The sequence below is a fragment of the Equus asinus genome, chromosome 5 (genome assembly GCF_041296235.1).
Source record: "Equus asinus isolate D_3611 breed Donkey chromosome 5, EquAss-T2T_v2, whole genome shotgun sequence".
NCBI classification, from domain to species: Eukaryota; Metazoa; Chordata; class Mammalia; order Perissodactyla; family Equidae; genus Equus; species Equus asinus.
Window position 1 is genome coordinate 25711035 of NC_091794.1, and position 26632 is coordinate 25737666.

The 26632-nt window shown below is 39.8% G+C and overlaps 1 protein-coding gene across 18 annotated transcripts in view; it reads right to left on the bottom strand.

Annotated features, from left to right (window-relative positions):
- Positions 1 to 25327, bottom strand: part of ZNF148 (zinc finger protein 148) — a 119025-nt gene extending 93698 nt beyond the window's left edge. For 3 of the 18 annotated variants that reach the window (XM_070509102.1, XM_014866838.3, XM_014866836.3), the window contains exon 1: positions 11108 to 11245. The gene's annotated coding sequence lies outside the window, so the exon portion shown is untranslated. Of the gene's footprint in view, positions 1 to 6493; positions 6746 to 9385; positions 11496 to 19149; positions 19307 to 24181; positions 24936 to 25053 lie in introns of those variants that run through there. The other 15 variants (XM_070509101.1, XM_044771421.2, XM_044771417.2 and 12 more) reach the window with 14 other exon arrangements.
- Positions 25328 to 26632: the final 1305 nt, after the last annotated feature.

Below are 26632 nucleotides of genomic sequence, written 5' to 3' on the forward strand. Positions count from 1 at the left end.
CATTTGTGAGAGCTTCCCACTCATGACCTAATAACCTCCCAAAGACCTCAACTCCTAATGCCATCATATTGGGCATTAGGATTTCAACACATGAATTTTAGGGGAATACATTCAGACCTCAGCAAGGGACAAAGGGAAACTTTGTAAAAGCATTCTCAAAAGAAGAAAAACTAAAAGAATGTGTCACTAGCAGCCCAACACATAAAGACTGGCTGTAGAACATTTCCCAAACAACAGGAAGAACAGAAATATAGGTATACACAACATACTATCATTTCCATCATTAGTCTTATAGATCATACTTGATGATTGAAACAAAAATTGTAACACTGTCTGATACTCAAGACAATTATATTTAAAACTTGAGAAGGTAAAACAGAAGTTTCCACACTTCAGTCAAAGTAGTAAAATGTTGATATCAATACATTGTTTGAGTCACATATGCATTCTGTAATAACTACAACCACCACTACAAAAACTTTACCAAGACAGGGGGCCAGCCCCGTGGCCGAGTGCTTAAGTTCGAGGGCTCTGCTGCAGGTGGGCCAGTGTTTCATCGGTTCGAATCCTGGGTGCAGACATGGTACTGCTCATCAAGCCACGCTGAGGTGGCGTCCCACATGCCACAACTAGAAGGACCCACAACTAAGAATATACAACTATATAGCAGGGGGTTTTGGGGAGAAAAAGGAAAAAAGTAAAATCTTTAAAAAAAAAAAAAAAACTATACCAAGACAGACTCAAGAACATTATAAATAAATCTTTTACAAATTATAAAAGATGAAATCGTAGAAAATGTTCTAGTAATCTCCAAGAAGGTAAGAAAAGAGAAACAAAAATGAAAAGCAAAGAAAATAAACAAAAAAACAAATAATAAAATGGCAGACAAGTGCTAATTACCTTAAATGCAGATTGTCTAAATAAAATAATCAAAAGACAGACTAGCAGAGTAGATTTTTCTAAATGGCCCAACTATACATTGCTAACAAGAAATTCAATAACATGTTGAAAGTAAAAGAATGGAAAAGCTGTAACAATATTTTTATATATTTTTTTTTTTTAAAAAAAGCAAAGTGGCTATATTAATAACAGTAAACCAACAGGGTCTAATTGATCTATATAGAACACTCTACCCAACAACAGCAGAACACACATTTCTTTTCAAGCATCCATGGAACACTTGCCAAGACAGACCATATTCTGGGCCATAAAACAAACCTTAACAATTTAAAAGAACCAAAATAACACAGAGTGCATTCTCTGACAGTAATGGACTCAAACCAGAAATAAGAGAAAGACAACAGGAAAATCTCTAAATACACAGAAATAAAACAATACACCTTTAAAAAATTCCATGGATCAAAGAGAATCTCAAAGAAAAATTTTAAATATACACATAAAAATGAATGAAAATAAGAACATGACGTCAAAATATGTGGGATGCAGCTAAAGCAGTAGTTAGAAAGAAATTTATAGCACTAAGTGCTTACATTAGAAATGAGGAAAGATCTCAAACCAATAACCTAATTACCTGCCATAAGAAACTTAAAAAAAAAAAGAGAGCACAAATAAAAACCCAAAGCAAGCAGTAGGAAGGAAATAATAAAGAGCAGAAACCAATGAAATTAAAAATAGGAAAAAAATCAATGAAGCAAAAATTTTAAAGCTTCTAACATGACTAACAAAAATAAAGAGAGACACAAATCACCAATATCAGGATTGATATAGGGATATCACTACAGATCTTCCAGCAACTAAAAAGTTAATACAAGAATACTACAAAATAACTTTACACTTTTAAATTCTACACTTAAAAGAAAGACCAATTTCTCAAAATCATGCTACTGAAACTAAACCAAGATAAAATCAATAATCTAAATAGCTCTCTACTTGTTAAAGAAGAATGTATTCTTAATTTAAAAGCTCCCAAAAAAGAAACCTCCAGACTCAGCTTCACTGCAGAGTTCTACCAAAAATTTAATGAAGAATTAATACCAATTGTTCACAAACTCCTCCCCAAAATAGGAGTTTTTGGGGGAACATTTCTCAATTCATTTTATGAGGTCAGTATTACTGATACCAAAATGAGATAAAGACATCACAAGAAAAGAAAATGGCAAGCCATTAACTCTTACAAATACAGACACAAAAATCTTCAACAAAATACTAGCATACTGAATTCACTAACGCATAAAAACAACTATGCACCAGGACCAAATAAGACTTATCTCAGGAATGAGACATTGGTTTAACATTTGAAAATCAATTAATATACCATATCAATAAAGGACAAAAACCTTTTTAATAAATCATCTCAGTAGATGCAGAAAAACATGTGATGAGTTCCAACACCCTTACACAACAAAAACACCCAACAAATTATGAACAGAAGGAAATTTCCTCAACCGTGATCAACGAATAGAAGTGGGAGTCCAGAAATAAATATCTACATTTATGGTCACCTGATTTTTTTTTAAGATTTTATTTTTCCTTTTTCTCCCAAAGCAACACCCCCCCTCAATACATAGTTGTGTATTTTTAATTGTGGGTCCTTCTAGTTGTGGCATGTGGGACGCTGCCTCAGCATGGCTTGACAAGCAGTGCCATGTCCGCGCCCAGGATTCGAACTGGCAAAACCCTGGGCCGCCGAAGCAGAGTGCACGAACTTAACCACTCAGCCGCCAGGCCAGCCCCTATGGTCACCTGATTTTTGACAGGGTGCCCAAACAATGCAGCAGATAAAGAAAAGTCTCTTCAACAAATAGTGCTGAGATTAACAGATATCCACATGCAAAAGAATGAAGTTGGACCCCTTCCTAACCATATACAAAAATTAACCCTACATGCCCAGAAACTGATGATTGGATAAAGAAGATGTGGTATATATACACAATGGAATACTACTCAGCCATAAAAAAAGACGAAATTGGCCCATTCACAACAATGTGGATGGACCTCGAGGGCATTATGTTAAGCGAAATAAGTCAGTCAGAGAAAGACGAACTCTATATGACTCCACTCATAGGTGGAAATTAGTATATTGAGAAGGAGATCTGATCGGTGGTTACCAGGGAAAAGGGGGGGTGGGGGGAGGGCACGGAGGGGGAAGTGGTGTACCCACAACATGACTAATAAAAATGTACAACTGAAAAAAAAAAAAAAAAAAAAAAAAGCTTTGTATAATTTGTGTTTTTAATTTTGTAAACAGCATCTATGTTGTAATGAGAGGTACTTAGAAAAATCATTAAAAAATTGTTTATTAAAAAAAAAAAAAAAAAAAAAAAAAAAAAATGGGCAAAAGATATGAACAGACATTTTCCCAAAGAAGATGTACAGGTGGCCAACAGGCACATGAAAAGATGTTCAACATCACTAACTATCACGGAAATGCAAATCAAAACTACAATGAAATATCATCTCACTCTGGTCAGAATGGCTATAATTAACAAGACAGGAAACAGTAAGTTTTGGAGAGGACATGGAGAGAAGGGAACACTCATACACTGTTGGTAGGAGTGCAAACTGGTGCAGCCACTATGGAAAACAGTATGGAGATTCCTCAAAAAGTTAAAAATAGATCTACCATATGATCCAGCCATCCCACTGCTGTGTATTTATCCAAAGAACATGAAAATACAAATGAATAAAGATATATGCACCCGTATGTTCATCCCAGCATTATTCACAATAGCCAAGACTTGGAAGCAACCTAGGTGCCCATCAAGGAAAGAACGGATAAAGAAGATGTGGTATATATACATATGGAACACTACTCAGCTGTAAGAAATGATGACATCCAGACATTTGTGACAACATGGATGGATCTTAAGGGCATTATGCTAAGTGAAATAAGTCAGAGGGAGAAAATCAAATACCATACAATCTCACTCATAAGTAGAAGATTAAAAAAAACGACAAACACACACATAGAAATAGAGATTGGATTGGTGGTTACCAGAGGGGAAATAGAGAGGAGGGAGAAAGGAGTGATCAGGCACATGTGTGTGGTGATGGACTGTAATTAGTCTTTGGGTGGTGAACATGACGTAATCTACACAGAAATATATAATGATGTACACCTGAAATTTATATAATGTTATAACCCATTGTTACTGCAATAAAAAAAAGAGTTTAAAAAATCAAAAAAAAATTTCATATGGAAATTAAAAGGACCCTGAATAGTCGATCATGAAAAGAACAACAGAGTTGGGGGTGTCACACATCCTGGCTGTAATGTTACTTTGTCCTGACACCTCTTTGGAATTGTGGAAGAAGAGAATACATGAGAAACTTAGAGTTAAATTAATTCAGCTTTGGAGGTACAAAGGAGCTACTCATTTCAATGAAAGAAGTAACAGGCTGTTTGAGACTGCTAAAAAAGAAAACCTAGACTCTACTCAACCATCTATGCGAGACTCTCTGGGCTAAATCGGAACAGAATCATCAATTGAGATGAGACAACTTTCTATTTTAATTTCACTGACCTGTTAATTTCTTTCTGGGGAAAAGAAATTTTATTTTTCACCGTAAAAACAAAAACTACAAAACATCGATGAAATAAATTAAAATACAAATAAAGTGAAGGACATCTCATGTTCATGGACTGTTAAAATGTCCATACTACCCAAAGAAATCTACAGATTCAATGCAATCCCTATCAAAATCTCAAGGGTATTTTTTCAGAAATACAAAAAGCAACCTTAAAATTCATACGAAACCACAAAGAACCCCAAATAGCCAAAACAATCTTAAGAACAAAGCCGGAGGCCTCGCATTTACTAATTTCAAAACATATTACAAAGCTATAATAACTAAACAGTATAACACTAGCATAAAGACATACATACAGATCAATGGAACCAAATAGAGCCCAGAAATAAACCCACACATATACAGACAACAGATCTTCAACAAGGGTACCCAAAATACGCAATGGGGAGAAAATCAGCTGTTCCACAAATGGTGTTGGGAAAACTAAATATCCACATGCAAAAGAATGATTATACTACACACAAAAATCAACTCAAAATGGATTAAAGACTTGAACGTAAGACTTGAAACTCTAAAACTCCTAAAAGAAAACATAGAGGGAAAGGTTCATGACATTGGTTTTCACAATGAATTCTTGGATATGACTCAGCAATTCCACTCCTAGGTTTATACCCAAGAGAACTGAAAACGAATGTTCACATAAACACTTACATATGAATGTTCATAGCAGCAATATTCACAATAGCCAAAAAGTGGAAACAAACCAAGTGTCGGTCAACTGATGAATGGACAGACAAAATGTGATATATCCATACAATAGAATGCAAAGGAATAAAAAGGAATGAACTCCTGACACACACTACATCATGTAACATTATGCTAAGTGAAAGAAGTCAGACATAAAAGACCACCTATTATATGATTCCATTCATATGAAATGTCCAGAATAGGCAAATCCATACAGGCAGAAAGCAAATTAGTGGTTGCCAGGGGCTAGGATGAATAGGGAATGGAGAGTGACTTTTAATGGATAGAGTTTTTTTCAGAGTGATGAAAATGTTCTAAAATTGATTATGGTGATGGCTGCACAACTCTGTGAATACACTGAAAACCACTAAATTGCATACTCTGGATGCATACATCATATGGTACATAAGTTATATCTCAATACTGCTGTTTAAGAAAAACTACGATGCCTAGAATTTGCTTCAAAACAATATGGAAGACCTAAATAAATGGAGAGACATCCCAGGTTCATGGACTGAGAATCTCTATATAATAAAGAAATTCTCTCCAAACTGAATTATAGATTTATACAATTCTTATGAAAATTCCAGCAAGATTTATTTTTGCATAGCCAAGATTATTCTAAAATTTATAATGAAAAGACAAAGGAACTACAATAGCTAAACTAATCTTGACAAAGTGGAAAGAATACTCTATCCAATGTCAAGGCTTACTATACAGTTATAAAAATCAAGACACTGTGGTACTGACAGAGGGAAAGACACATATATCAATGGAACAGAACAGAGAACCCAAAAACAGACCAACACAAACATGCCCAACTGATTTCTGACAAAGGGGCAAAAACAATTCAATGGAGGAAGGATAGTCTTTTCAACAAATAGTGCTGCAACAATTGGACATCCATAGGCCAAAAGAAAAGTCTTAACCTGAACCTCACAACCATATGCAAAAATTAATTCGAAACAGATCGTGAATTTAAACATAAAACTACAGAACTTTTAGAAAGAAACACAGGAGAGATCTTTCGGTACCTAAAGAAAAGGGTTCCTGGACGTGGCACCAAAAGCATGCTCCACGAAAAAAATAAACCATGCTTCAACAAAGTGCAAAACATTTGTCCTGTGCAAGACAAATTGTTAAAAAGATGAAAAGATAAGCTACAGACAGAGAGAAAATGTTTGCAAACCATGTATCTAAAAAAGGTCTTATATATAGAATATATAAAGAACTCTAAAAACTCAACAGTTTTTACCAAATATTCTGATTAGAAAATTAGCAGGGGCCGGCCTGGTGGCACAGCAGTTAACTGTGCATGCTCTGCTTCGGCAGCCCGGGGTTCGCGGGTTCGGATCCCGGGTGCAGACACGGCACTGCTTGGCAGGCCATGCTGTGGTAGGCGTCCCACATATAAAGTAGAGGAAGATGGGCACGGATGTGAGCTCAGGACCAAGTCTTCCTCAGCAAAAAGAGGAGGATTGGCAGCAGATGTTGGCTCAGGGCTAATCTTCCACAAAAAATAAATAAATAAAATTAGCAAAAGACAAAAACAGACAGCAAATAAGTACAAATAAAGATATTCAATATCATTAGCCATTAAGGAAACACAAATTAAAGCTACAATAAGATATCACTATATACTTACTGGAACAGCTAAAATAAAAAATAGTGATAATAAATGCTGGCAGATGCAGAAAAAGTAGATCTCTCATACATTAATGACAGGTATGTAAAATGGTCCAGCCACACTGGAAAACAGTTTGGAATTTTCTTATAAAACTAAACATGCCCTTGCCATTCAACCCAGGAAGCTCACTCTTGGGCATTTATCTCAGAGAAAGGAAAACTTTCGTTTACACAGAATTCTTTACACGAATGTTCATAACTGCTTTATTCTTAACAGCAAAATACTGAATATATCAAAAGTCCTTCAACAGTTGAATGGTTAAACAAAGTATGTATTAATATATTATTATACATCATTTTTGAAATGATGAAACTACCGAGCTGGAGAATACGTTGCCGGGGACAGGGAGGGGTTCAGGGTAGAGTGCAAATATAAAGTAGTGGGCAAGACGGGTTTTCCTTGTGGTGATGGTACAGTTCTGTACTTTCGCTCTGGTAGTAGTTACATGAATTTATATATGGGAGAAAACTGCATAAAACTATGTATATATACCAATGAACGCAGGTTAAAAAAAAGTGATGAAAAATGAGTAAGTTCGGCAGTTTAGTTAACAGCAATATAGTAATGTCAATTTCCTGGTTTTGATGTCTTATGAAAGCTTTATAAGAAGTCATCATTGGGGAAAAGCTGGGTAAAGGATACAAAGGACCCTACTAATTTTGCACTTCTTCTGAGTCTATAACTATTTCAAAATAAAGTTAAAAAAATATATGAGAGGGGAGAAAAAGGGTAGAGGTAAAGATGAAATAAGCCTGGCCATTAACTGCTGACTTGAAGGTAGGTCATGAGTACATGGAGGTTCATAATACTATTCTAACTATTTTTTTATCTACTTAAATTTTTCCAAAATAAAAGGTTAACAAAAATATAAGGAAGCTACATATCAAAATATTAACAGCAATTTCTCCAGTTGATTTTTTCTTTTTGCTAATAATGGATTTTAAATTTTTCCTATAAATTTCTTACATAGAACAATTTTTTTTTAAAGATTTTATTTTTTCCTTTTTCTCTCCAAAGCCCCCCAGTACATAGTTGTATATTCTTCGTTGTGGGTCCTTCTAGTTGTGGCATGTGGGACGCTGCCTCAGCGTGGTTTGATGAACAGTGCCATGTCCGCACCCAGGATTCGAACCAACGGAACACTGGGCTGCCTGCAGCGGAGCGTGCGAACTTAAGCACTCGGCCACGGGGCCAGCCCCAATATAGAACAATTCTTAAAGAAACCTTTGCCCATATGGTCTTCTATCTTGTTTTACTCATTCTTAAAAAGTAGCACTACAGAAAAAAAAATTTTTTAAATAAAAAGAACCCCATTGATACTTCTTCCTTTAACAACTCACTGCTTAATTTGAAAATTATTTAATCTAAATACCCAATTTGTATTTCATCCAATTATATTTCACCTGAAAGTTCCAATATCTTTTTCTAAAATTAACCAAAAGGATCTTGCGAGAATAGATTTACAATCAGCACAATAACTCACCATTATAGTCATCCTCACACAACAGATGTCTATATTCAAGACACCCTAAGACATTTTAACTATTCCAGTTGGGTTTGAATTTGAAATGTTACTCAGGTTATCATAATTAACTTTAAACTGTTTTGTTTAAAAATTGTGTGTGATCATTTTAAATTTTTCAAACATTTTTTTAAAAAGCAGATGCTGGGGGCTGGCCCGGTGGCTGAGTGGTTCAGTTCCCGTGCTCCATTTCGGCGGCCCAGGGTTTCGCAGGTTCGGATCCTAGGCACGGACACGGCACCGCTCATCAGGCCATGCTGAGGCAGTGTCCCACATAGCACACCCAGAAGGACCTATCACTAGAAGATACAACTATGTACTGGGGGGATTTGGGGAGAAAAAGGAGAAAGAAAACAAAAAAAAGATTGGCAACAGTTGTTAGCTCAGGTGCCAATCTTAAAAAAAATAATAAAAATAAAAATAAATAAAAAGCAGATGCTGAAAAGTTTACAGTGGTTACAAAACCATGCTGAAGAATTCAACAAACACATGTGAACCTGAAAAAGTAACAATAATGCACTGAATACTGAAAAGAGATTCGCATGACAATTATTTTTTACTTTGATTATTTAAATTTATTTGTATATCAAGCAACAATATAATATCGTTCCCCTCAGTAATCATTAAAGTTAATTTTAATTAAATAAGTAAATTAAAATTAAATTATAACAGAAATAACAAGAGACCTGAGCTCTGCACTACCTGTGGGACCTTGGGTAAATCACAATCTCTCTGAAACTCCTTATCTACATACTGAAAGAGTCATACTTGTTAATCTTCCAACTCCAAAATCCTGTGTACTGATGCTCTAAAATATACTTCATAACCTTTGACCCATGATCATCGTATGACAACTTTGGAGAAAGATTTATAACAGATGTGAATAGAGATGCCAATTACATTATAAATAACTTTCATAGGTAGAATATTATTCTCACCAGATCAGATCAGGGTTTCTCAACATCAGCACTACTGACGCTGTGCACTGGATAAGTCTTTGTTGTGGGGGCTGATCATGTGCATTGTAGGATGTTTAGCATCTACCCACTAGAAACCAGTAAGATCTCCCAGACTGACAACCAAAAATATCTCCAGACATTGCTAAAATCACCTCTGGTGGAGAACCATTGTATTAGATTAAAAATTTCCAGGGTTCTTAGGAGATGGGAAGGAGAAAGAAGACGGATTATTTTTGTGATATAAGAGGAAAGGCTAGGAATGAACAAAACAAAAAGGTCCAATTTCAACTCAGGTACTATAAAAAGAAAAGGTACTCTTTTGTACTAGGCCTACTGAAAAACATGTTGACAAAACACTGTTGTGTATAACTAATGTAGTAATAATAATGAGAATAAGAGTACATAAAGCTGAGGAGAAAATCCACAGGTATTCCATCTGTACTTTTTTAGGCATGGTCAATAAAAAGAGCCAAAGGTTTTTTAATCAGAGATTAATGAAGTTAACATAATTCCTCTTCTCCCTAGCACTTGTGAGGACGCTAAACATTCTCAAGTTACCTGCTATTCTCTAACCACTGAGAATACTCACTGAAAAACACATCCACTAGCAGTTAAATATAATAAGCATCTATCAGTTTTAATCAAGTGTAAAGCGCTACAATTGCCGTGAAAAGTAACATTGAGGACTATCCTCAAATCCTCTAGTAGTTAAAGGCCAAAGACATTCAGTGTGGGGAAACCACATTTAAATGTTACAAAAGAAAATTAAACATTCACACATTCACTTTTTGGCTCTTTAATACTCACTATAAAATCAACTCAGCCATATTTTCCACCAAACAGACAAATACCCAGTTTCCTTAGTCTATTCTTGGATAGGTCACCAGACTGGGAATAAGAGACCCAGATCTATTCCCAGCTGCAAAACAGACTGGTAATCTCAAGCAAATTATTCACTCAGGTTAAGGTTCTACACCCGTTTCATGCTGACAACACTGAAAATCTGCCCAGAAACAAGCACAGAGAAACCCAGGACTTCCTCCTGCACCCAAAGGACAACTGCAAACGTATTTTTAGATTTATTAAATCTAAAAATCTGAATAGGATTTTATTTATAGCAACATTTAACATACTTGAAATTTCAAAACCGTGGTGCCTTTACCATTGCCCTCTATAAAATTAATAAGAAACGCTTTTTTCACATCACGCCCAATTTTGCAAAACTCCATATGCAAACTACACAAATCATAGTTATTATGTAAAACAAAAACAAAAAGCTCTTTTTAATTCAAGCTCTTGGGAAGGGCTTTAACTCTTGCATTTCCTAACTGTATCTTTTAGTCTACTACACGAGCAGCCTTTCCTGGCACTGTGAAAAGTGCTCCACAAAGTCTGGAGAGGAAAAGTTTGCCCCATAGCCTAATTCTGGAAAGGCCTTAGGACCGTTCTTACCACGCAGGTTTTACCAGTGTAACCTATGTCCGGGTACACGCGGACAGTTTTTGCTCTTGATACCAAGTGAAAAACTGTCTAGTAGACCAAGTTAGCCGTCTGACCTTTTCGCACACCACAAAACTGTAAACATAACGCAGTCCAATAGGAGATTTGGAGAAAACAGGGTTAGGAGGGAAAGGGGGTGTCAGTTGACGCTCGGCGGCCCCGCGGTCAGAAGACACTTGTTAGCGGCCGAGACCCACTCACAAAGTTTGCCATCGCGCTGGCGAAGGGGCCCGACTGCGCCGCGGCCCGGACCCGGAAGACGGGTGTCTGGGAGGCCCAGCACCCGCCAAGGCCGGGGCGCACCAGCCGCCCGGACAGGACCAGCCCCGGCTTCTCCACGCTCCGCCGCCGCCTCCCTGCACACGGGCGCACTCACGCACGCGCGCGCACACTCACACACGTACACACACAACAAAAGGAAGCCGCGCGAGCCGCGCGCGGAGCTCTGCTCCGGGCGCTCAGAAAGCCCCTCCTCCCGGCCCCCAGCGCGCGGCCCGGGCCTGCTCACTCGCTGGAGCGCCCCCCGAGGGCCCGTGGGTGCGCGGAGCCCGGAGGCCCGGGCCGGCTCTGCTCGGCCGCGCTCGCGGGCGGCGGCGGCGGGACCCTGGGCCCACCACCCGCGCAGCTCCGCCCGCCGCCGGCCGAGCGCCGGCAAATCCCGCCCGTGCGGCTGCCGGACCGGCCTGGGCTGCAAAAGCCCAGGGAACAGGCAGGCTGCTTGCTTCTTGGGGTCCTTGAGAAAGAAAACTATTACGCTTCGGTATCCGTGGTAACGTTCCCCACCCCTACAAACCAGGCGATGTTTAAGCCCCTTTCCTTACCGAACCACTAATCAAAAGTAGTATCCAACACAACACTCCTTACAGTAAGAAATCTTTCTGTAACCTCTTCCTTAATCCTTCCTCTCACTCAGACTTCTCCACACCTAAATGCACTCATTTCAGCTTGCCCTTGCCTTCTTGTTTTTAACCTAAGAGCTGCATTTTCCCAAAAGAATAATCTTCCCTAAACCATCTTTCCCATTTTACTCTTTTGAAATTTACTTTTCTAATAGTAACAAGCTTCCTCATAAATAAATCCCTTCCATTACATCTCCCACTCACCTATTCAAAACCTCTTACAACTAACTTTTATAATTTTTATCAGCTGCTACCAAATCACTTCATAAATAACTTTCTCGAACACTGCATCTTTTGTCTGTTCCCTCATTCCCTCAAAGCTAACATTCCCCACTTAACACACAAATTTGCCCCAAATTGCCCTCAAATTTTGTGAACCTATTCCAGAGTGGCCACCACAGTCACTGAAAAATCCATTTCCTAAGCATACCCCCAATAACTCGACGACCTTTTCGAATATTCTCTACCAATTCATATGAATCACTCATAATTCAAGACTACCATGCCCATGTCAATAAAGACTCTAATTGCAGAACCTAATCAAATTAATACATTATCTCTACCATTATATGTATCGATACATGCAGGTGTGTATGTGTTGACAAGCACACATATACAGGACCCTGCAAAACGTTAAGTGGGTATTTCTTTCTAACCCCTTGGATATTGGCTATTCTCGAGTTTATAAGGAAAACTCCTCCATGCCAACCAAGATTTTCAGGCAACCAACCCCTATCTTGTGAAGTCATTCATCTATGTTAAACTAATATAATCATCACTTAAAACATACTCTCTCCGTTTCTACTATAATCATTCCCAACACTTGCCTTAAGATAACCATCAGTAGTCTAACCTGCACAATGCACCCAAATAATCAGAACATACCCCCACTCGCCAAGGCCCAGCTATGTCTGAAGCAGGTCCTGGAAACAGTCCTAGATGAATCAGGCAGGTTAACAGCAAAGCTGTGAGTTAGGCAAAGTGACATCCTAGGGCCTCTTAGGCCTTCGAAGCTCTGGGTCTCCACAGGTTCTTCATCAGTAAATTTGGTGACTGACTAGATGTAGAAGGAAGGAAGGTGGAAAACAGTGACGAATGACCCAGGGCTAGGTTCTGAAACTAATCCTGAAGCAAAGCTGCACTGGGATGGAACATCAATACTATGTATTTTGAGCCATCATGTATTTCTTACTGCCACTTCACGTTTCTGCCCTAAATAGGCTCTCTGAAAGATGGAGTAACATCAAAATCCCTGATCTGAACAGGGAAGGTCAGAAAGTATTCTTTGCTCAGAGGCTGAAAGAGTTAGTTAATTATGTGAGGAATATAATGCAAATACGAAGGGTTGGGATGCATATAGCATTGGTCCCTTAATGGTTTAAAATGACAGTTACCAGAACCACAGCAAGGCACTGATGGATAATCGCAAAAACCACAGTTCAGCAAGCACTTGAGAGTCAAGACTTTGATAATACAAGGGAAAAGTTGACAGAAGACAAAGTCTGACAAAAATAACTACTACTGCAGAACTGGTCAAGCAAAAGTCTGAGAGCAGAGACACAAGCCAAAGAATAAGAGGCCTGGTCTAGGTGTTAAATATCATCAGTGGAAGATGATGAAGGTTTCAAGTCCTGAGGTCATAATGGTCAAGATTTCAAAACAAAAAAAGGAGCAATGTTTCAGTTTTAGCTGTATTTATGGAACTGGCAAGACAGCTCCTTTAGAGATATTCAATAAATGATAAACAACTAGAAATAAGACAAGAAAACATATTCAGAACTGTGTATCTGGGAGTAATAAATGAAATGAGAAGACAGAGCAAACCAGCCTCCTCAAAACACTAAGAAATATGAGATAAAAGTTATTACAATAGGTGCCAGCCCCGTGGCCGAGTGGTTAAGCTCACACGCTCTGCTTTGGTGGCCCAGGGTTTCACCAGTTCGGATCCTGGGCACGGACATGGCACCGCTCATCAAGCCTTGCTGAGGCGGCATCCCACATGCCACAACTAGAAGGACCCACAACTAAAAATACACAACTGTGTATCGGGGGCTTTGGGGAGAAAAAGGAAAAACAAAATCTTTAAAAAAAATTGTTTTTAAAAGTTATTACAATAAATGACAAACACATAGAAACAGAGATTGGATTAGTGGTTACCAGAGGGGAAGGGAGGAGGGTGAAGGGGGTGATTAGGCACGTGTGTGGTGATGGATTGTAATTAGTCTTTGGTGGTGAACATGATGTAATCCACACAGAAACTGAAATATAATGATGTGCACCTGAAATCTATATAATGTTAGAAACCAATGTTACCACAATAAAAATAATAATAAAATAAATAAATATTATTTCCTGCAAAAAAGGGAAAAATTATAGAGGCTATTTTGGATCCCTTGGGACACCTCCTTCCCACCATTCACCCCATTCTTTCCACTTTTTACTTGAACATCTTTACATACACAAATTATTAACACACAATTTTTGCAAAGTTTGATGTGGTTTCGAGGCATACAAATAGAGATCAAAGATCTCAATGTTTCCATCATTTATGCTATTTTTTTAAAAAAATAGTTATGCATGATGTACTATCACCTTTATAACATCATGGGTGGCAAGGACTATTCCTATATGCACAGAGAAAGAGTAGGCTCCTGGCATTAGTTATTTCCTAGGTAGCATTATGTTTTCTCCATATTTCCTCTGCTACAAGCTACTCGCTCTCCTCTGCATCTTACTCATTCCTTTTCAGGTCAACTCCAACTCCTCATTCATGTCCGTTCTACCCATTTACTAGCTTCTATCAGCTTGTCTATGTTCTGTTGTCATCCATTCTTTTGCCTTTCATCTTTTTTTTTCTTTCTTTGTCTCATTTCTAATCCACAAATATCTCTCAGTTGAATTTATATCAGTATATTACATATGAGTGGTTACGATTTTGCAAGTATAATTTAATTATAAAGAAATTTAAAGAACTGGTGAATGTAACAAAACCATCTATTTATCTCCATCCCTATGCCACAACAATTCAGATGACTGTCATCTCTTGCCTCGATTATTGTGACAAATTTCTCATCTTATCTCAAGCTTGGCCTTTCCCTGGACAACCTGCTTCTCTCATGACTTAGCCATCCCACTCTCCAACTCCTCCAGCTTGATAAAAGGACTGCTTCTCGCTCCCCAGGGCCACTCCCACTGTTCTCTTATCACTAAAAAATCTCTTCACAGTTCACATTACTCATTTAAACCATTCCATCTGCAACATCTATCAAGTTCCAGAATACCCTCCCTCACCTTCCTACCCCAAAATTTCAATTCTACTTTGTCCCATTTTCTGCCATTATTCTCAGCGACTCCAACAATGCTGAAGAACTTTCTATACCCTGTCTTCCCTCAACTCCTAAAATCTTCATTTGCACTTCAGCCACCACACAAATATACTAAAAACAGGTTATCAACTGAAAGGACTGTAATTTCGGAGTCCTTGTATTTTTTTTAACCACAACTACTTTATTTTCTAGTTCTACACCTGCTCTTCACCTCCTTTTCACTCTGCTTATCTCCCTACACAATTTAAATCTGTCCATCAGCCATTTAAGTACTGCCCTCTCCAGATATCACGACTTTCCATCATATTCACCATGTATCTCCCCAGTGATAGACAATCTTCACCATCTGTTTTCTCCACACCCACACACTGAGGGTTAGGCACCACCAGAAAGCTATGAAATCTTCCACAACTGATTTATTCTAAATACAAGTCTCCATCTCATTGACTAATCCAAATTATTTTCATATTTAAATTCTTAATCCCATCAAATACCTAATCTCTTCCATAAAATGCTCTCAAATCACACCTTCTCCACCTATAATCAAATCCTCTTTACAGCTTCTAAAATGCTGTATCTTCATCCATCTGTTACTTCTTGCCTCCAGTTTTGGAAAAAGAGTCATTCTTCCTTCCTGAAATAAACTTCTTAATACAACTCCTACAGTCAATGCTTCCATATTCTCCCAACCCACGCGGTCCTTTACCCCCATGCACTCTGGTCTCTGAACTGCTCTCTTGAAGACCAAAAAATTCCATATATCAAATCCTATGACCCACCACACCTGTCCTTATCCTTTCTTTGGCAATGACACTTGAACTACCTCCTTTGGTTTGTCACCATACCACTTGATTCTACTCTGGTCTCTTTAGTTGCTTCTTCTGTTTCCAATGACTCCTGGTCCTCTTCTTAGCCCAAATAAGTAGGTGTTTTCCCAAGTTCTGTCCTGGGGCTTTCTCTAATTCTCTCCCCCTCCGGGTCTCATCCCTTACCATTGCTTCTACATTTTCATTCCTCATATGGGTATCTTCCCTGAGCACCCCAAAATAAACTTTAAACCATCATCTTCTGCCACAATTTATTTACTCCTGAGGAATTAGAATATATAATTATTTCCTTTTAACTAGATTCTTCAACTATTGCTTCAATTAGCACCGCAATTATCAGTCCAAATAATTTCATAGCCACCAGCACCCTGTCAAATCCAGAATTAGTAGCTTCAATTATCAACTCTATGTACATATTCCCAAATCTCTAGTGGACCTCTTTCCTCAGCTGAATCCAGTATTTTTAACTCTAGCTAGGTAATTCCCCTTGGATTCTTCCACTGGTGTGTCACACACCGGTCAATGTGTCTCAAAACCAAAGTAGCCATTCTCCTCCACCAAAACAGTTCTACTAACTGATCCAATAATTTGCTAATGGTACCACCATTCTCACAGTCACCTAGGTTGAAAGTCCCACAGTTTCCCTGAACTTTTATGTTTCTGTTTCCCAAAAGCCCATTTGCCACCAAACCTTTCAATTCTTTCTTTGAAGTATTTCTTATATCTATCCCTTTCCTTTTATTCCTACTACCACCATCCCAACGTAGATTCTCAATACTTCGCACTTTTGTCATAGCCTTCTAACTTTGTCTCCTAATCACTGGGTTCTCTTCATTGCAAACGCCAACAACAAACAACAACAACAAAAACAAGTCACCAGATTAGTATTCTTGAATCCACTTTATTTCCCCACTCAAGAATCATCCATGGTTCCCCACTGGATATTGGGTCAAGTTAAAACTCCTTAGGTTTCCAAAAAATAGCAACTTCCCAATTTTCCAACATTTAGAATGGATAAATACACTGTGGTATATTCATAAGAATGAACTAGTGCTATATGTATCATGGATGAATCTCAGACACGTATTGAGTATACGAAAAGATACAAAAGTATGATTCCACTAATATGAAATTCAAAAACAAAACAACTCTGTTGCGACAGAGGTCAGAATAGTAGTTACTTTTGGTTGGAGGTGACATGAGGGAGCCTTCTGGGATGTTGGAAATGCTCTATGTATTGAACTGGGTAGTGGTTACATAAATGTATACCTAAAAAAATTCACTAATCTGTATCCTTAAGATTTGAGCACTTTATAAAAGTTATTTATAATTTTTTTTTTCAGTGAGGAAGATTGGCTCTGAGCTAACACCTGTGCCAGTCTTCCTCCATTTTTGTATGTGGGATGCCGCCACGGTATGGCTTGATGAGCAGTGCATAGGTCCGTGCCCGTGATCCAAACCAGTGAACCCCGGGCTGCCGAAGCAAAGCACAAACTTAACCACTACGCCACTGGGCTGGCCCCTAAATAAATTTTTTTTAACTAGTTTAGTCTGGATTTTCAGATGTTTTATATCTACTTTACAGCTTTATTTCCCTCCATTCATGAGCACGAGCCCCAAATTCCAGCTAATCTAGACCACTAACCCCTAAACATATCCAGAACTTTTCTCACTGTCAGCCAACCCTCATCATCTTACTACTATAATCCTATTTATCCTTCATGGTCTAAACTACACACCAATTCCTCCACAAAGTCAAGATGGTGATAGCACTTCCGTCATAGACAGATGTGTACACATTTTTGTCCCTGGATAAACTCCTGAAGAACATATCATATGTACACACGTATCCTTCACATTGCCTACCATGGAACCTTGCACGCAGTAGTAAGTACAGAAAAATATTCCCTGAGTTAACTAATTCTGGCAGTCCATCAAAAGCACCCTTCAATCTAACCCCTCCTTCTCAAACCCATCCATCACTGCCTCCACTCACAATTCATTCCTCAGTTTACATATTTAATCATTCAACAAATAACTGAGAGCTACTATATGCAAGACACTAGAACTACCTACTCTAACGTAGGTAAACTAAACTACCCAAAAACATAATTCAGTTTCAGCTGCTGCCATTTGAATCCTTCCACAACTCTACATTTCCAGTCATCTTTCCCTCCTCTCTCCATCCAATCACATTCCATCCCCTCATTTCTAATCCTGCTGCTATTAAACTAATTCAAGCCCTTCTTGGTTCCTCCAGCAGCCTCCTAACTGGCCTTCTCACCTCCGATCTTACTCCACACCACCACACTGCCCCCCATCTATTCCATATCGTATAGCTATTGTCAGATTAAGTTATCTAATATACAGTCTTTGATTCAATTCTCTACTCAAAAAAAATCCAATAGCTATAATGATATTTGTTAACTTATTTTAATCCTATGTTAACACACTTTAATCCTCAAATCTTTGCAACAACCTTGCAGGAAGGAATGATGATTATCAATTTCCTGATGAGAAAACTGAGTCTAAGAAAGGAAGCAATTCTCTCCATAATCATAGCGCTGGTAAACCGAAGGGCCAAGACTAAAACCTAGCTTCTGTTTGCTTACTAAGCACAACATTACGTTATATCAAATACAAACTACTTAGTTTTCAAGGCCGTCCATTTTCTACCCAACCCCAACTGACTCTTCCTACCTTATATCATATTATGCCCCATTCATGAACTATTTCTGTGTTCCAAACTACAGGTTGTGACCAATTACTTAGTTAATAGTGAAACCAGTTTAATAAGTGAAGCCATCTTTTTTCTTTTCAGCCAAACAGAATAGAACAGAAAACATCTGAGTGTATCCAATATGGTAAGGACAGTTACTGTAATTGAAACTTTCTGTTTTATACACACATACAACATTCACATATGCATATATTAGTTGAAGATGTGACATGCATTTCTTACTGTGGGTCACAGTAAAAAAAATTAAAAACTAACTCACTATTCCCCACATATCCTTGGCTTCTCACCTCCAAGCCTTTGCTTTTGCTAATGCCTCAGGTTGGAATGCTCTCTTTCCAGTAATTTCTGCCAGTCAGAATCCTATCCACCCCTTCAAAGACGAGCTAAAATGCCAGTTCCATGCCACTAAATGCAGTCCCAGGTTTTCCCCTGGTCAAATGTTTTTTCCTACCTTTTAACTTCAGTTACATTTGGTATTTTTCTTATGATACATTTGTGATCATGATGTAGTTACTTGTGCACAAGTCCAGCTCCTCTATTAGAAATCCCAAAGCATTTATTCTTGACTATATCTCACAATGCTTTCGCATATAACAAATGTGCGTTATCTGTTGAATAAAGAAAATTCATCTCATCATTTTCTGAAACCTTGGATATAAATCAACATAATTTCTACTACATTCCCAACTTCTGTTAACTCTCATCCTTCAAATAGTCTTACTATCTTCCTCCCCAAAACAGCCATTTCAAATAATCTTCTTTACCTTCAATCTTCTCTTGCTTTCCTCTAAACATAACCTGTCACATATCAATCTTTTTCGTCTTCCAGAATCATACTTTCCACCAGATAACACCTTTCCCTCTCCATCTGCTTATCTTCCACTTTATTTCTAGGTCTCTAACATCCATAATGATAGATCTTATATTCTTTAAACAAATTCTTCTCTTCAACTAGACTTCCTCAACCATTTCAATTCACTTATAGTGTATGTATTTTTGTCAGCCCCATTAAATCCTTTGTAGAAAAAGGCAGGTTATGAATAAATAAATTGAAACAAACAGAAAACATACAGATAATTTAAATCTCCTAAATTGTCTCAGATACTTTCTCATTCATTCATTTATTCAACAAGCATCTGTCTACTGGATATATGCCCTCAATTCTCTGTCTATTCTATTCTGTAATTCAGAAAGCAGCTTTGAGAAAAGCATGCAGGAAAATGCCAGGGTAACAGAGCCAAGTTGACTCATGCTTTTCACTCACAGAGACCAAGTAATTTGTGGGGTACAGGCGCAAAAAAGGAAAAACTAAAAGTTACACTAGACATATATAGAAATAGATCCCCTAGTTGCTCCAGGGGGCTCAAAACCTACTCAGCAAACGTGAATTTGAAAAAGGAACCAGTAGGGGTACCTAAAATGAAATAGACAGAAAGCATTCAGACAAAAATAGATCCAGACTCTAGGTTCACTCTAGGGCTGCAAGAGAAATTTGGAGCAATTTAGTTCCTCTCCTGAGATCCCTAAGGAATTCTTTCAAATATCTAAGCTGAAGAATGGTACACTTAAATCCTTTCCCTAAACCTTAGCCAATATTCATTTCTCCATTCTCTGAACTCTTTCAGTACTTACTGTCTGTAAAACTCATTTGGGAACTTAATCATAAACTATCTTGTTCACGGTAATGAAACAGTTAACAAACATACCCAGAATTTATCTACATATTAAAATCAGTGTGGTCCTCTTTAAAAGAGTTACCTTAGGAGGCTACTATTTACTCATTTATTCACTCCATCCATCCAATCATCTGACGCACTTAACCAATACTCCTCTAGTGCCTAACCAACTACAAGCAAAGCTATCACCACTGTCCAAAACATTTCCGACTGCCTCTTTGGGAGTGTTTTCCAAAGTCAGTTAATAAGTCAACCAAGAAAATCATTTCCATTTCTGTGACTAACTGAATTTAAACCAAAACTATTCTTCATTCACTCTACTTGATATCATTTCTAAAAACCAAATCTTTCAAATTGAAAAGATTTGTCACCAATGAGACTATTCAGAATAACATTACGCCTTGTATTATTTGTAACTGTGCCATTATGGAGGGATTTATGAACTCCTAGAGGAAAGGGACTATGATTTACTCACCTTTATAGGCATCCCCTCCCAACAGCACACAATAGGTACTCAATAAATAGGTAAACAGTTCAGAAGGTGCTAGAGGCTCAGAACGTGTTCCAAAAAAGTTCTGAACACTACTGCTAAAAATAAGTACCAAATACATAAATTCTCATCTGGAGGTATACTTTTGATATTTGTTTTAAAAAATCCACTTTCTGAATTCTTACACTGTTGCTGAATTACTTCACAACTGTCTTTCTCCCTCTAAAAGAATATAAATGAGGGAAGAAACTTCATCTAACACTTTTTGATTATCCTAAAAATGAATTAAATCAAATCAGACAGATTCTTAAAACAGCCAAAAACTTCTAACCAGTAATTTCAGCCTGAGATTAAGAAAATCCAAATTAAAGCAGCCCCCAGCTCCAGACCAGATTTACTCAGATTAAACTAGCCTCAGATTAGAAGAGAAGCTTTGGTCCCAGCCCTTTGATGTTTCTGCAGGAACGTTATAGTTCCATTTTAATCCATTCTGTCTTCTTCCTTTAAATCTAAAGGCCTTCCTCCATCAGATATCCCTTTTGTCCTTCACCCTCTCAAAAACATACACATACATACAATTTTGTCTATAATACCCCCAGAGTGCTCTCAGAAAGTTCACACAGTGCCACTATTATCACTAACAGTGAACACTACTTTCCATCAGTCATTCAACAGGTATTTAAATACTTAAGAATGAAGCTGTTGTGAGTTTCCCCCGAGATTACAGAAAGTCTCAGCTCCAGAGCAGGTTACAATCCAGCCACCATTTGCAAAACAGAGAGAGAATAATTCCCATAAGCAAATACAAGATTTAGCAGTACATAATCTACATGTGAATGCTGTTCTTATGCAAAGTAAGGAAGATTCTCAAGAGATGGGGCTACTTAAACAAGACTTCCGAAAAGAAGGGGAGCAAGATCTTTCTATTCGCCCCATATCTGTCATGCTGACTTGGTGATGTTGCGCCTCACACACAAACTCCAAAAGTGCCAATATCTTATGAATCTATCTTAATATATGAGCAGCACAGTTTTTTCTACCATATTCTCCACATACTAGTGGTTTAAATATGCTAATTTTCTTATAACTGCCACAAATCTCAGTCTCATCAGTGTAACTTAAATCTCCTTCTCATCAACTATATCCAAACGTCCCCAGAATTCTTTACCTTTTCTTCAGCCTCCTAAAAAATTGTCACCACCTCCATCATACCTTGTCCCTCACCCTCCTCCCTCGCTTTACCACATTTCCCCATCCCTCCCTCCCTCCTCCACAAAGAAGAAACACATAGCTACATCAATCCATTCCTTCCTAAAAACATAAGAATTGATATAGAAGCCTGGAAGGACAATCAAGGGTCATTTTAATCCATGCCCAGATTCCCCACACTAAAACTCTCCAGAAAACTGTCAAAGAATACTGCACAGTTGACCTGGTAACTAATTCCAAGATGAACAACTATCACTGCCAAGCAACAACTCCTCATCTCTAACTAGCAACCCTTATATTGCAAAGATGCTGTTTCCTATAACTTGGTCTTTCTTAGAGGTCCATCCATCTAACTCCCTTTTATCATCTCACTCGGTATTTCCAGTCTAATTTTAAAGACTTTCTCACTTCAAGAAAGCCGTTCCTAATCTAAAGCCTCATCTAACATAGTGGGGAAGTCAAGAGATACAGCCTAAGGTTGTTGGACTCTAAAATCAAGGTTTAAGTATATTACTTAAAGATACAAAGACATCGAATAAAAAAGCTAAAATAACTTTCAAAGCTTGGAAAGGAGAAAGAGGATAATGTCAGTGACACAAATACTTTCCATTCACAGTAAGAAGTCTTTCGACTCCTTCATAACGTCATTTTGATCAATTACGAAATAATACATACATATTACTTGGAGACCTGGAGAAAAGCATGATAAGAACTACTAAAATTAATGCTTAGAAGTAGTAGCGTCTGGAAAGTGGGACTGCAATGGACAGGTGAGACAGGGCTTACTGATTTTCATTATAAGTTCCCTCAGGACAATTTTATTTTTTAATTATGTGCATGTGTTATTTCATAACTTAAAGGGGGGGAAACAATAATGACATACTATATTTAAGTCCATTAACTTACAAAAATTAAAAGAACTGATAATATACAGTGCTTGTGAGGGGGAGGAAAAGAGGCTCTCACATACTACAATAACAAGAAAAATGGGTACGTCACACCAAGTAATATATTGAAGCCCTTAAAAAGAATGAGTAAATCTAAATGTACTGACACAGAAAGTTTTCCAAATGTTTTTAATAATCCTGAGTCATTTCTATAAGAAAAATTTTAATGAAAGCCCCTCTCCGATCTTATGTTAAATTATCCTCCTCCTTTAGAGATATTTGCTAAATGAATGAATGACTGAATTTCCCATCCCTCTCCCAAATTTCTTTCCATCTTCTCCATCATTAACCCCTCCACCCTCTAGTTCCATAGAAAGATTTTTCATACTACCCTCTCCTCAGATGAATGTAATATGTAGAGCCTGTCTTAATAACAAAAGGTGAATAATTTTCAGGTAAATTTTAAAAGCATGGTTCTAGCCCAGAGTTCCCTCTTGGAAATCAGGTCTGATGTGAGCTCAGCAAATCCAATAGGCCTTGGTTTATTTCCTGATATGGAAATGCTAATGCTCCCTCTAACCTGGCTCTAGAATCATCCAGTCTCTTCAGGTTCCCCTAGACCTCAAGATAAGCAGTGCTGACCTCCTTGCAACCTAAGACTAAAACAGATATTCCAGATCCTCCATTCTGCAGGCCCACACCTTGCAGGCTGATGCATTTTCTTCAATGCCATCATGTCTCAATGAGGGTGTATCAGGAACTGAGAAAGGCAAAAGGTCTCCCACCAGCCCGAGTTAACAGAATCAATCCAGTCAATTAGATTAATTTGAGCCACAACTGGAGCCTCCAAAGAAGGGCCACCATGAATGAACCCCCCCCACACACACCACTAATTATAACTGTGTACTGCAACCCAGGCTGAATAATACAGCATCAGCTCTCCTGGACCAGATAACTGGACAGTGAAGAAGCAAACCGCCAAGTCAAGTAATTTCCATCCCAGCATGTGCCAGTGTAGTGTTAGTCCGGCCTCTACTAAGTGCAAATTTGCTAAAATCGAAACTCCGTGGCATAAAGAATCCCTGTAGGCCAGGTCTTTTTCTTAAAGTCTATTACAGACGTTCTCGTATTCACTGGTGCACGTCTAAAATGCCTCAGACCAAACCACAGACTAAGGTCTAATTCTCAGTGACCCCAACCACTGCCGGGACCCCCACTTACCAGATGTCATCTACAGAAGAGCCCGAACAGGTTCAGAACTAGGCCATCCTGGCCCATCTGGAATAACTCTTTAGTCCTTGGGCCAACATTTATTAATTCTACTACATCTGTCTATTCTATCATGCATTCTCTTCATAGTCTCTAGTACTGAGCACTCCCTCTCGCTGCAAACGCTATCCCTTCTATTCACGGAAACTCCTCTCTTCTTTCCTTTCCTTAGAAACGCTTCAGTTCTTTCCATAACGAAATACCTCATGTATCTGCACAATGAACACCCCCCGGAATCCTCAAGACTCCTCCACAGCCACCCCCTGCATTCCTCCACCTATCCGGCATCTTTCCCTCCGGCCTCTCTCCCTGCACACACTCCCACTACGTTTCCTGCAAGGATTCCCTTTTCTCCAACCCCTGCCCTTCCCTCCTCTCAAAGAACACACTCCGGCAGCAACAGTAACTGAGGCCTGCGGTGCATAAAGCACTGCACCAGGCACGGTGGACAGAGCCCTGGAGTCTCCCCAGCCCTTTCACACCCACACCCAGCACCCTCTGGCCTCCCCGTGCAAACATCCCACCTCCTTCCCTGCCCCTGACACCCCCCCCTCAGGCCTCCGAGGCCGCCCGCTCGCCTCCGCCACCCCCGTCATTATCCTTTCTCAACCCCCCAACCCACCCTCCGCGCCCTGCTTCCTCCCGTCCCCAGCCCTCTCCCGCATTTCCCTCGGCCTCGGCCGGCCCCCGGGCCACCCCCCGCCTCGCCACGGCTCGCTCCCCCCGGGGTCAGGCCGTTACCGCCGCGCGCTCCCCCCGCGCGCCGCCCCCTCCCCCTCCCCCGCCCTCCCCCGGGCCCGGGCCTGCCAGGCCGAGCGCTTTACCGCGGGCGGGCACCGAGTCGCGCGGTCACCGACTGCAGGCGGCGGCAGCTCCAGCCTTTCTAGGGGCCTTGAGAGGAGGGGAAGGGGGGAGGGGGGAGAACTTTTGCTGTGGCAGCTTCGGCAACAGCTCCCACCCCTGCGCCTTTCTCCTCTTCCTCCCCCTCCTCCTCCTCCTCCTCTTCCTCCTTCTCTTCCTCCTCCCAGGGCAGTAGAGACGCAGACATGCCGCGGCTAGAGCGCCGCCGCGGTCGCCGCCACTGCCGGCGCGGTGCATTGTGGGAAGCCCCGCACACGGGAAGCGCTCGGCGGCGCCGGCCCTCCCTGGCGCGGACCCGGCTGGGAAGACCCAGCGTGGCTCCGATTCCGGCGCCTGCGTGTCACCAGCTCGGCGTGGCCGGGGAAGCTGGCCGCGAGCTGCGGGTCCCTCGGGCTGGGCCTGGGAGGAACGCAGGTTGAAAAAGATCGGAACTGAGGAAATCTCTTTGCGGGGGGGGGGGGGGTCCCTCTACAGCCTTAATCAGTGCCTAGCGCCCTGAGAGCGGCGGAGGACTCGGGGGTCGCGAGCGCTGCAGGCCCTGGGGAAAGGAAGGGGCGGGGACCTAGGTGAAAGGTTATCGGCCGGAATTTCTTGGTTTTTTTCGTTTCTCCTCTCTTACCTAGCCCCCTCCTCTCCACCTCCAGTTGTTGGCCTCTAGCACCCCAAATGCCACCTTTTCCGGAAGCGGCAGCCCCGCGCCCTTGAAACTAGCAAACCCTGTTAGTGTCTGCGGAGTGTGGGTATAGAGAACTATGAAGAGCTGCCGATCTGGACACTGTTGGGCAAGGTGTTACGTGGTATTTCCCCGCTCGCTTCACCTGAGGCCCAAACCTTCTCGGTCTACTGGGCAAAGACTTGGTAATGATCTCTGTAGAGCTGGAATTGCACACTTCTGTCTCATCCCTTGGAGTCCCTTTAAGTTACCTTAGCCAAGTTGTGCCTTCAGTCAACTGACATTAGGCGCCCTGAGGTGCTGGTGCATACTGCGATGGTTTACAATTACTCATCTTTGTGTCCCCACTCTAGCACAAAGTCTGCCGTGTAACCTAAAAGATGCTCAGTGAATGCTGAGTGATTAGGAGCATCAGAAATTTGCCATGGGATGAAACACCTTCATTAGGATTTCTTCCTAAGTGTCTGAAGATTTATTCAGCGTCTCTCAACAATACTTGAACATAACCTCTGAGAGGAGAGGAAAAGGAAAGGCGTTAAAATATCTATAGTATAAGCATTTCTAGAGTTCTTCCCTTGTCCACACCCGCCTTCCCACCCCTTGCCAATGGAATGTTCATTTGAATAGTGCTTTTTGGCGAAACTCCAAACCCTGGCATTATGCACTTGTGATGGCACTGAATTAGATTAGCGTCTGCAAGGTTAATGTTCCCCCAGGCATTAACCTTAGTAAATCGTGATGCCTGTTTAGAAATAGCTGAGGGCCAGAGGTTCAGCTTAATTTAGACACAGGTAACTAAAAAGAGCAAGGATGAGCCACAGCTCCAGGATCGACTCTCCATGTGTTTTCTCCATCAAAAAATATAAATT